General features: G+C 39.9%; 1 pseudogene; it reads left to right on the forward strand.

Annotated features, from left to right (window-relative positions):
• The first annotated feature begins 6269 nt into the window (after positions 1–6269).
• Positions 6270–10017, forward strand: LOC102894814 (annotated as a pseudogene).
• Positions 10018–11064: the final 1047 nt, after the last annotated feature.

The raw sequence follows: 11064 nt of genomic DNA on the forward strand, positions 1-11064 counted from the left end.
GCTGCAATTCAACTAGATGAAATTCTGCAGCAAAGATAAGATCATGTGGACAGCCCACATGGGTATGATACAGCTTACTGCTTAGGCTATATTGAGATGAAAGATTAGAAAGCTGACACTTTATGGCTTCTTCATAAATGGCCCTAGAGAGTAATATCAAAGGTCTAAAAGTAGTACAGATTCTCTAACTGGTGTTATATAAAGTAGGTAATCAAAGCTAGGAGAATATCTATTTTTTTTTCACAGGAGTTAACAAAGTTATTTTCATTTTAGGTGTGTGTGTGGTGGGGGAATAACCTTAAGCAGTTCTGTTTTTCTGAATTGACTTTCCTGAACAGGTGCTCACTGGTACTCTACAGTGCACTGTTATCAGCATGATACAATAAACACCGGACTTCTGGGCATTTTTAAAGCCAGGACAATGAACCAGGCTGTCAGGCTTATAAAAGCAACCACTTAGCATCTCTTTGATCTGCCAGTCCTATTTGATCTTATTTCTACTTTTTCTCATCTCCTGAATTGTGAATTCTTATCTCACTGCCCTGAATTCCTCCCTCTTTCCAATTATCTCTGGATTTGGCCATTTCCTAACAGTTGGGTGCTGGCCCACCTTGCTCACCCATTTCCCCTTTGTTCTACTGTCTCCCATGACCCTGAGTGGTGCCCAGTAGATAAGCCTTGGCCCCCGCCTCTGAGCAGTGAGAAGAGGTACTGTGCTAGATTGTAATGATATATCACGGAGAACAGAACAGACACAGTCTCCCTGCTCAATGCATTTGCAACCTCTCCTACAACGACCCATCCATCTGTTACCCTCCTCTACCAGAACACCTCCAAGGCCAGGAAACTCTTGACTTCCTAGGACTGTCTTTTTCATTTTCTGACAACTTTATCAGAAAGCTTGAGCTGTCAACAAGCTTGAGAGCTGCCCTGAAGTCATCTGTTTTCTGCAGGGTGCTGACGGTGTGTGGTGTGAACTCCAAAGCAGCTGTCAACGTACATTCTGCCTATCACTTGCAAGACCAGTGCTGGAGCATGCGACATAAATTAATCACTTCCACTTCTCACCAGTGTGGGCTCCTTGTGCTTTTTCTGCCTCTGGTCATTCATGCTCAGCAGATAACTGATAGCCATAACACTGTTGGGAACATGGGCACCGTTCTGGGAGGGCCAGATATAGCTCGTTATCATTTCAGTTACAGTGTGTGGGCTCATTGAGAAGTTAGGGGACACTTTATCAATGAGGAAGGCTGTCCCTCTGGCATTGGGTTTTGCGCGAAGGAATGGAGGTGAAGATGAAGGTTGCTGAGATAGCAGGGCCTTCTTATCTGACATGTTTTCCCAGTGAGGTCAAACATCAGTGCCATGGCCATCTTCCCAGGTGGAAATAAACCATAGATTGCCAGAGGTGAAAGACGTCAGAGGGTTTTACAGAAGAAAAAAATGAAACCCTGCAAGAGGACAGGACTTCTATGGCCATGTCACCCTGAACTTGCCCAATCTCGTCTGATCGCGGAAACCAAGCAGGGTCAGCCCAGTTAGTACTTGGATGGAAGACCACCTAGGAAGACCAAGTGCTGTAGGTATATATATATATATATAAAAAAAGGATAAGACTTGCCCAAGGTCCTACAGGGAGACAGTGTCAAGACTCAGATCTATAAGAAAAAGAAGAGCCCCTTTGCCCTCTGCTAGCATGATCAGGCTTTGAGAAGGAGGAGCAGCATTTCTGAGGGTCTGAATGCTTCACTTTGCTGCCTTAAAAACATACAAAGAGGTCAATAGGGTGTCAGGAATGAGCTATTTTTTTAGAATCCCAGTTGAAACATGGCTTTTCATTTATATCAAATGTCTGTATTTTTAAAAATAATTTCACTCATTTCCAGTTTTATATTTGCTTGTGTACATATGAAAAATAAAATGATAATGATAAGTATTAGTCCCATTAGAAGAATGTTGCTAACTATTAAATGATGATAGTTTTATATCAGTGGCATTACATGATTTAAATAGAAAATTGGTTAGTTCCAACAATGCTGAGTTTTTAATCCAATTCATTGAAGTTCATTCAGTCAAAGGTAATACGTCTGACATTATCATGAAGTCTATTGTAAAGTTTAAAGTTTAACTCTAAAGAAAAAATCATTTGTTTTCGAGATGATAACATGCATAAAAATTTTATTGGAGCACAGCATCAAGATTAAACAATGTTCTTACTAAATAAAAATTAATAAAATAAAAAGCCTAATGGGCAGAAATGTACTTAGAATTAATTGTGGTACACACATACATCATAATTGTCTCTAAAACAAGCTACAATATTAAATATATGAATTATACGCTCCCATAGAGTAAGAAAACTACAAAATATTTTCATGACAAAACAAATGATAAACAAAACAAACGAAAGAATCCCGGTTCACAACACTAATTACTAGAACAGTTCCTCAAGGTATCCCTGAGATCCACATCAGAAGGAAGATAAATTCACCTACTCATTGCTTTAGCCTATAAATATTTATTGAGCACAGCCTCATTCATTCCTTTAGCAGGCCCCATTCCAGGAATGGGGGTTACAGAAGTGAACCAGCTCTCGCTTTCATGGAACTCAAATTCTAGTTAAGGGAGAAGAACAATAAATAAGAATATAGAATGTAGAGAATATAGCATATATAGAATATAGAGAAAATAAAGTATTGAATAAAGAAAATGTTAGATAGTGACAGGTGCTCTGAAAAAATTATAAAGCATATTAATAATAAAGCATAGGAATTTCCAAGGACAGGGGTTGCTGTTGGCATAGGGAGGTCAAGGAAGGTATTGCAGAGAAGTTGACCATTGAGCAGAAATCTGAAAAAACAAAGGAGGAAGCCTTGGGGGCATCTATGGGGAGTACTGCAGGCAGAAAACAAACAGCACAAAGGCCTTGAGGCAGGAGTAAGCTTGGCATATTTAAGGAACATCAGAGAAACCTGTGGGCCTGGAACCAATGCAGAGAGAAAGGGAGCAGGAGATGAGGGGAGAGAAATAGGTGAAGATCACGTAGGGCCTTGTGCACTGTGGTTGGGACTCCAGATTCATTGTGAGTAGATGAGAGTCACTGGAGTTTTTTGAGCCAAGACCGGGCTCACCTTTTTAAAGACCACTTGGCTGCAGATTTGAGAAAGGACTGTAGGAAGGCAAGGGCAGAAGCAGGGAGACTAATTCTTACAATGCTGATGGATTAGATGTAGGGAGGAGTCGAAAGGAACCCCAAGGCTTTCGGACTGAGCTAGTGGACAGACGGAGTTGCCGTTTACTGAGGTGGGGAAAAGAGCAGGGGGAGCAGGAGGGGAGAAGAGAGAACTGGGAGTTTAATGTGGGACATTTAAATTTCCATATCTACGATTATCTAAGGGGAGATGGCAAGAAGGCAGTTGAATATAGAATGTGGAATCCAGGGAGGAGGCCCTAGCTGTCAATCTACAGGAGGCGTTTAAAACCTTCTACATGAGATAGGACAAGATCGCCAAGGGGATGAGTGTGGCGAGAGAAGAGGAGTGGTGTTCTGGAAGGAGAAGAAAGTGCTTCAAGAAAAAGGGTTTCAACAACAGCATGCACTGCTGCTGCTTAGTCAAGAAAAAATGAGGAGTGACCATTGACCACGGGATTTAGCAACTTGGAAGTCATTATTGGCCTTTGGACAGCTTCGGCGATGTAACGGGTGCAAAAGCCTGATTTTGAGACTGGGAGGAGAGCAATTGGAGACAAGAGGTGAGAACAGTTCTTCTGAAGACTTTTGCTCTCAAGAGGAGCAGAGAAACAAGATACTAGCTAGAGAAAGTTATAGAGTCAAGAGAAAAGAGTTTTCAAAGTTCCTGGAAATTCTGCCCCTCCTCACCCCCACGTCCCCATCACCAGGAGTGAAGTCCAGGCCGCAGAGCTCTGTGTGTTCCTGGCAGGGCCCCCTCCCTCCCTCTGAACACTCAGAGGCTCTCCACTAGCATCCATGTGTTTTGGAGATCAAAGCTTGTTTCAACATTTCTGTGTGGTTTAGTTAAAAGGAAGATATTAATCAGATAAATACACCAATAAATATACCAAGATAACTTATTATAAGCAGAAAATGGAAAAGTAAATACCCTCTTAAAGGGAATAATAGAGGGAAATGGTTTATATTAGGGGACTTAAAGAAGGCCTTTCTGAAGGAATAGCTTTAAATCGAAAATCTGAAGGATGAGTAATAATTCACCAAATGATGAATGATAGAAAGAACATTGCAGGTAGACGAGCGTGTGCAAAGCTTCTGAAAGGGGACATGGCATAGCATATTCTAAAAACTAGAAGAAGGCTCGTGAGACTGGGTCCAGTAATTGAGGAGCACAGGGACCTTAGGGGAGAGCAGAGAGGCTGGGGTCAGATTTTGCAGGGTCCTGTAGACTGTGTTAAAGAGGCTTTAGTGTTTGTTTTTCATTCTAAGTAAAATGGTCAGCCAATCAATGAGTAAGTCATTATGTCCCACTATTTTTATGCTTCAAATGAAAGGAAAACAGTCAGATGCAAGACGCTAAGCTTCCTTGAGGGAAGGAGGACAGACACAGTGTGTCGTAGCCTGGGCTCCCCAAGAAGCAGATCTTGAGTCGAGGATTGGAGGGCAAGTAGTTTATTTTATGCCAGGAAGCATTAGCAAGGGAGTGGGAACTGAGAGAGAGAAGGAGCCAATAAGGCAGATGCTATCACACAAGTTACCACTGTGGGCATCTGGAGCTTATTCCACTGGGGACTCAGAGCCAGCATAGAATATAGTGATATACTGATATCTTCAATGATATCCTACTCAAGGGGGTAGTGATTGAGGGCAGCTATTGGGGATAAGGCATTAATGCTCTGGCACTTCTAGACTGCCCTGCTTGTGGTTAGAGCAGCCTCCAGCAGCCAGAGAAAGCCCTCAGGTAGAGATACAGGTGCTGGCAGATAGAAGTCAGGTCAGCTTGAACTAAAATGGTATGACCTGAGGAAGTATGGGTGGAGCACTGATGCCTTATATTAAGCCTACTCACTCTTGATACTGATTCTTCTAGGTGGTTGCCAGTTACACTTTCCATGAAGAAGACAAGAAAGAGGATTTATGGAATAAGCTACAGGCCCCACTTCTGCAATTGGCTTAAAGGTCACAATTAGTGTTCATCATCAACTTGTATCACTACTCATTCCAGATAAATCTCACCCTTGACCAGCACTCTTGCATACTGAGGTTGCTAGTCTGGTAGGGTAACTGGACCTTCATCCCTGGGTGGGTCTGGGGCTCTGATCACTGTGTACTGGTCAGACTATAATTGCCTCAGTTGCTCAATACTGGTTGTCACTGGGCAGGAAAACACCAAGATGAGCTCTAATAAGTCCCCTGAGTTCTAGGCATACTCTTCCCCAATCTCATTATCTAGCAGCAGCCCTATCTCCTCATGATAATCAGGATCCAATATCCCTGCTAAGAACTCCTTCCTTAGCCCACTGCTCTGTTGGCATGGGGAGCCTAAAATGGAAAGAGGCAGTCGCAGCTTTAGGTGTCTTTGGGAGAAATATCTCCTCCTCATTCACCACCTAGCCATGCTGAGACCAAGACTACTAGTCTAGCAGAGCCTAAACTCACAGGAATTCCTAAAGTGAGTTATTGGGCATGATGGATTGACATGGCCTCCTTGAGAGAAATGGCAGAGTAGGGAGACATAAAATCTCATCCCTCTACAAAAGGAGCAAATAAACTGGCAAAAGCTGTGAGAATCAACTATTGGAACTTGAAAAACTAATGAAAAGTTTACAGCAACCAAGAGAATATTTAATCAAGGGAAAAAAAAAACCCACAAGAATCTTGATAATAAAGCTTTGTGATGTTTTGGCTTACCCTGATTCAGCAGTGGCCTTGAAGACAACAGCCTACATTCATGGTATATATAGGTGCCTCAAACATAAGGGAGCAGAATGGAATTCTCAAAGAATTCTGGTTGTTTGTTTTGACTTGTCTCATGATTATCTGAAGGACCAGCCTAAAGGGCTTGCCTTTATTTCACCTACCACTAAACTCCCAGATGGCTACACAGAGGGCATTTGTCAAAAACATTTAAAGGCAAATGTGTTAGCTGCTGTGAACTGAGGCAAGGGACAGTAGTTGGGACAAACTATAGAATCAAAAAAGGAGGAAAGTTGAGAGTAAGACTGGAGATTGAAACACTTGGGGGAAAAAGGGTTTTAAAAAGCTCCCACATATTGAGGGCATCTACAAGGTCACCAGCATGCCCAGAGCTGGGTGTACGCTCAGGAAAGACCTGAGAAGGTTCCAAGGTCTCACCTCCAGCTGACCTTGAGACTCTCCACAAGCAGGAAGTGAAGACTAAGGCACAGTTGTGAAACGCCTGGCTGAGAGTTGAAGATATGGCCCAACACACACGCAGAGTCCATCTGCATTCACTGGGAGATGTTGTTTTTCCAGGCAAAGAATACAAATCTGTATTCCTTGTCACATATGGCCACTGAAATCTCTATCAAATCACTAGCTGAGCACCAGGCTAACAGAACAGAGACTTCAGTGGCTGTACACAACAAAGAATATAGACTTTACAAAATTAAATCAGAAAAGAGAACTAAGGACACAACTACAACAAGCAGCAACAATAAACCCTAGAGAGGAAGGAGACTTGATTTCCAGAGTTGCCACATTGTATTCAAAATGTCCAGTTTTCAACCAAAAATTAAGTGTCATGCAAAGATACAAGAAAGAATGGCCCATACATACACACACAAAAAATGAATAGAATTTTTTATTATTAAAATTTATTTTATTTTTATTAGAAAATTAATGCCCTGAGGAAGCCAAGACGTTAAGCTTACTGAAAAAAGACTATGAATCAACTATTTATCATAAAATTTACCCAAGAATGCAAGAGTGGTTCAAAATATAAAAATTAATTAATATATTACACCATCTTAATAGAAACGAAACCGAAAAAACCTGATTATCTCAACTGATGCAGAAAATGGATTTGACAAAACCTAACACCCTTTCATGATAAAAAAAAAAATGCTCAATAAATTAAGAATAGAAAGTAAATTCCTCAACATGATAAAGGGCATCTGAAAAACCTACAGTTAACATCATACTTAATGTGAGAGACTGAATACTTTCTCTCTAAGATCAAAAATGTCTACTCTTACCACTTCTATTCAACATTGTATTAGAAGTTCTGTTCAGGGCAATTAGTCAAGGAAAAAAAAAGGCTCCCCAAAATGGCAGTACACCTCAAAGTGACCAACAGATTCAGTGCAATCTCTATCAAAATTCCAACTGCCTATTTTGCAGAAATGATTGAGCTGATCCTAAAAGTCATGTGTAATTGCATGAGACTCTGAATAGCTAAACAATCTTGAAAAAAAGTACAAAGTTAGAGGACTCAAACTTCCCAATATTAAAAGGTACTACGGTGCTACAGTAATCAAAACAGTATGGTACTGTTATAAGTATAGACCTAAAGATCAGTGGAAGAGAATTAAGAGTCCAGAAGTAAATCTATACATCAATGTTCAACTGATTTTCAACAAGAGTCCCAAGACTATTCAATTTGGGAAGAACAGTCTTTTCAACAAGCAGTGATAGGACAACTAGAAGACCACAGGCAAAAGAATGAAGTTTGATACCTATCTCATACAATATTTAAAAATTAACTCAAAATGGATCAAAGACCTAAACATAAGAGCTAAAACTATACAACTTTTAGAACTAAACATAGGGGTTAATTTTCATAACCTTGGATTTGGCAATAAATTTTTAGATAAGGCATCAATGCATAAGCAACAAAAGAAAAATAGATAACTTTAACTTCATCAAAATTAAAACTTTTATTATTAGGGAACTATGAAGAAAGTGAAAAGGCAAACTAAGGAATCGGAGAAGATTTGCAAACCATATATCTGATAAGGGATTAATATATAAAGAAGTACAACTCAACAACAACAAAACAACCCTATTAAAAAATAGGCAAAGAACTTGATTAGATATTTCTCCCAAGAAAATTATAGAAATGGCCAATACACATAAAAAGATGCTCATAATCATTAATTATTAGAGAAATGCTAATCAAACACATCCACTAGGATGGCTATGATTTAAAAAAATGAAAAATAACAAGTGTCAGCAAAGACATCGAGAAATTAGAATTTATCATGTATCACTGGTGAGAATGTAAAATAGTGTAGCTGCTGGGAAAAAGAGTTTGACTGTTCTTCTAAAAGTTAAATATAGAATTATCATATGATCCAGCAATTCCACTCTTAGGTATATACCCAGAAGAATTGAAAACAGTTGTTCAAACAAAAACTTCTACAAGAATTTCATAGCAGCAGATTATTCATAATGGTCCAAAGGCAGAAACTATCCAATATTCATAAATAGATGAATGGAGAAACAAAATGTTGTGCATCTATACAATGGAATGTTATTTGGCCATAAAAAGGATGAAATACTGATCCATACTTAAACATGGATGAACCTCGAAAACATTGTGCTAAGTGAAAGAAGCTAGGCACAGAAGGCCACATCTTTTATTATTCCATTTATATGGAACGGCCAAAATAAGCAAATCTATAAAGACAGAAATCTATAAAGACAGAAAGCAAATTAGTTGTCAAGAGCTAGGGTGAGGGAGAAATAGGGATTGACTACTGAATGGATATGAGGTTTCTTTTGGGGGCTATGAATATGTTCTGGAATTAGATGATGGTGATGGGTATACAATATTATGAATGTACTAAAAGCTGCTGAATTGTAACTTTAAAAAGGCCAAAACAGTGAAGTTTATGTTATGTGACTTTTACCTCATTAAAAATATACAGCACCCCAATATTGCAGGATATCACCCTTAGGCTGGCATAGTAACACTACTTCTAAGAGGCTCTTCTAACATTCCAGCAGGCCAGCAGTAACTTCTGATAATGCATTCCATGATCAATGGTCTTGTGATCATGTGCCCATTGTCATATATCCTTTGCCATTAAGTGAGTCCCTTGGTGTAAGGAATCTTACAAAGATAGGTCAGATCCTTCGTAAGTTCTCAGATGGTGATGCTGGGTGAGGCACCAATGGCCAGAAAGGAAAGGAAAAGCAGATGCTGGCTGCTGGAAGTTGGGTCTGGATGCAATGAACTGTCAAAGCCTGATGGAATAAGGGTGACAATCCGACAATCTGTCTTTCAAAAAAGAAGTTCAAACCCATAAAAATCTTCCTGAGATGTCCTAGGCAATGCAGGCACTGTGAGAAGAGGGTTCCTAGAAAAATGAGATGATCTTCTACCTCTTAAAAATCAGGCCGCCTGGGAGTCGCCCGGAAGTTTCTGTTCGGTCAGCGGTGCGAGGGGCTCGCAGCGGCATGTCACCTGTGCTTCCTGGCTGGTTGTGTGCTGGCCGGTTGTGTGTCCACCAGGCCTGCTGCGAGCTCCCGCCCATGTTCCCCAGCTGATCCAAGGGTCCAGGCACCACCTGGATAGTGGCTTCATCAGACCTGCAGACCTGGCCACAGCCCACGCTCTGAGCTGAGGCGTCATGAGGCTCCTGCCTTACTTCTGCCGCAGGCAAGTTGTGCGGGGCTTTGGCCTCGGCTCCAAGCAGCTGGGCATCCCCACAGCTAACTTTCCTGAACAAGTAGTAGATACTCTTCCAGCTGATGTATCCACTGGCATTTATTATGGTTGGAGATGATCATAACATGGTGGTGAGCAGAGAATGGAGCCCATACTACAAGAATACAAAAAAGTCCATGGAAACTCATATCATGCACACCTTCAAAGAGGACTTCTGTGGGGAAATCCTGAATGGGGCCCTGGTTGGCTACCTTAGACCAGAAAAGAACTTCGATTCTTTGATTCGTAGAGCCACTTATTTCAAGGTGATATTGAGAAAGCTAAGAAACGACTAGATTTACCAGAACATTTGAAACGCAAAGAAGACAATTTCTTCCAGGTTTCTAAGAGCAAAATAATGAATGGTCACTGATGAAAAATCATCTTATTTATTCAGTTACTGTTTTCTTATTTTATTGCTCATAACTATGCAGTCTCATCTTGGTTATATTTTAAAAATCAAACATATTTCTATAGCTGCGAATCAGTTTAAACAGTATAATGTAGTTACCATATTATGCTTCAACTATTCCATTAAACCCATCATGCTACAGTACTAAAACTATTCATTTTAAAAATCAAGATTCTTCTTATGTAATATGTTGATTAAAATTTACCACTAGAAAGATCTTAAGTATCTTGTAATGAAAATGAAATGTATACTATGGATAAAAAGGCAAATCACTAGTTTGAAATGAAAACTATAATTCTCATGAGTAAAATATTAGTATGTATGTACCTGTATAGCATGTACTGCTAAACAGAAGGTTCATGAAAGTAACTGCATTAAACAGAGATTTGATAATTTATTACCAAACTAAGGGAGAAAATTCATACTTTGTACTTTTGATATTTTGTGCATTAATATATTATTACAAACATGAAGACTTGTGAAATTTTATTTTAATTAGTCATTTCCTTTGAGGTCAAAACATTGTATTGTGTTACAAATCATTTTTGTTACAGCTGCCTTAATTCTAAGTGGTTCAGACTCCCCCTGCCTATCATTTTTTTGTCTGTCTTTTAAAACATTAAAATGAGTGGGTTTTTTTGGAGGAAAAAGCCTCCATTTATGGCACAATATGGTCAGCACCTTGTGTACACCGTCTCCAACAGTTTTTTTTAAGATGCTCTTCAGGATAAATGTCCTCATTGTGCAAATGTGGAAACTGTTGCTATAAGTCACTGCACTATGATCCATGCTGTTTCTTGAATGAGGTTTGGCAAATACATGGCCTGTCTGCCACCATTACCTACTCCAGTGCTCCTGGCAGACATTATTAATCAATCATGGCGTCTTTTTCCTCTAAGTCTGGACTCAGCTTTGCCATCCTCTGCAAGACAGCCACTCTTAATCATAATTGATGCATAAGATGAAAACTTCTCTGCCATCCTAGCATGACACACCACACTGCCTCCC

Source organism: Pteropus alecto, unplaced genomic scaffold (genome assembly GCF_000325575.1).
Source record: "Pteropus alecto unplaced genomic scaffold, ASM32557v1 scaffold92, whole genome shotgun sequence".
NCBI classification, from domain to species: Eukaryota; Metazoa; Chordata; class Mammalia; order Chiroptera; family Pteropodidae; genus Pteropus; species Pteropus alecto.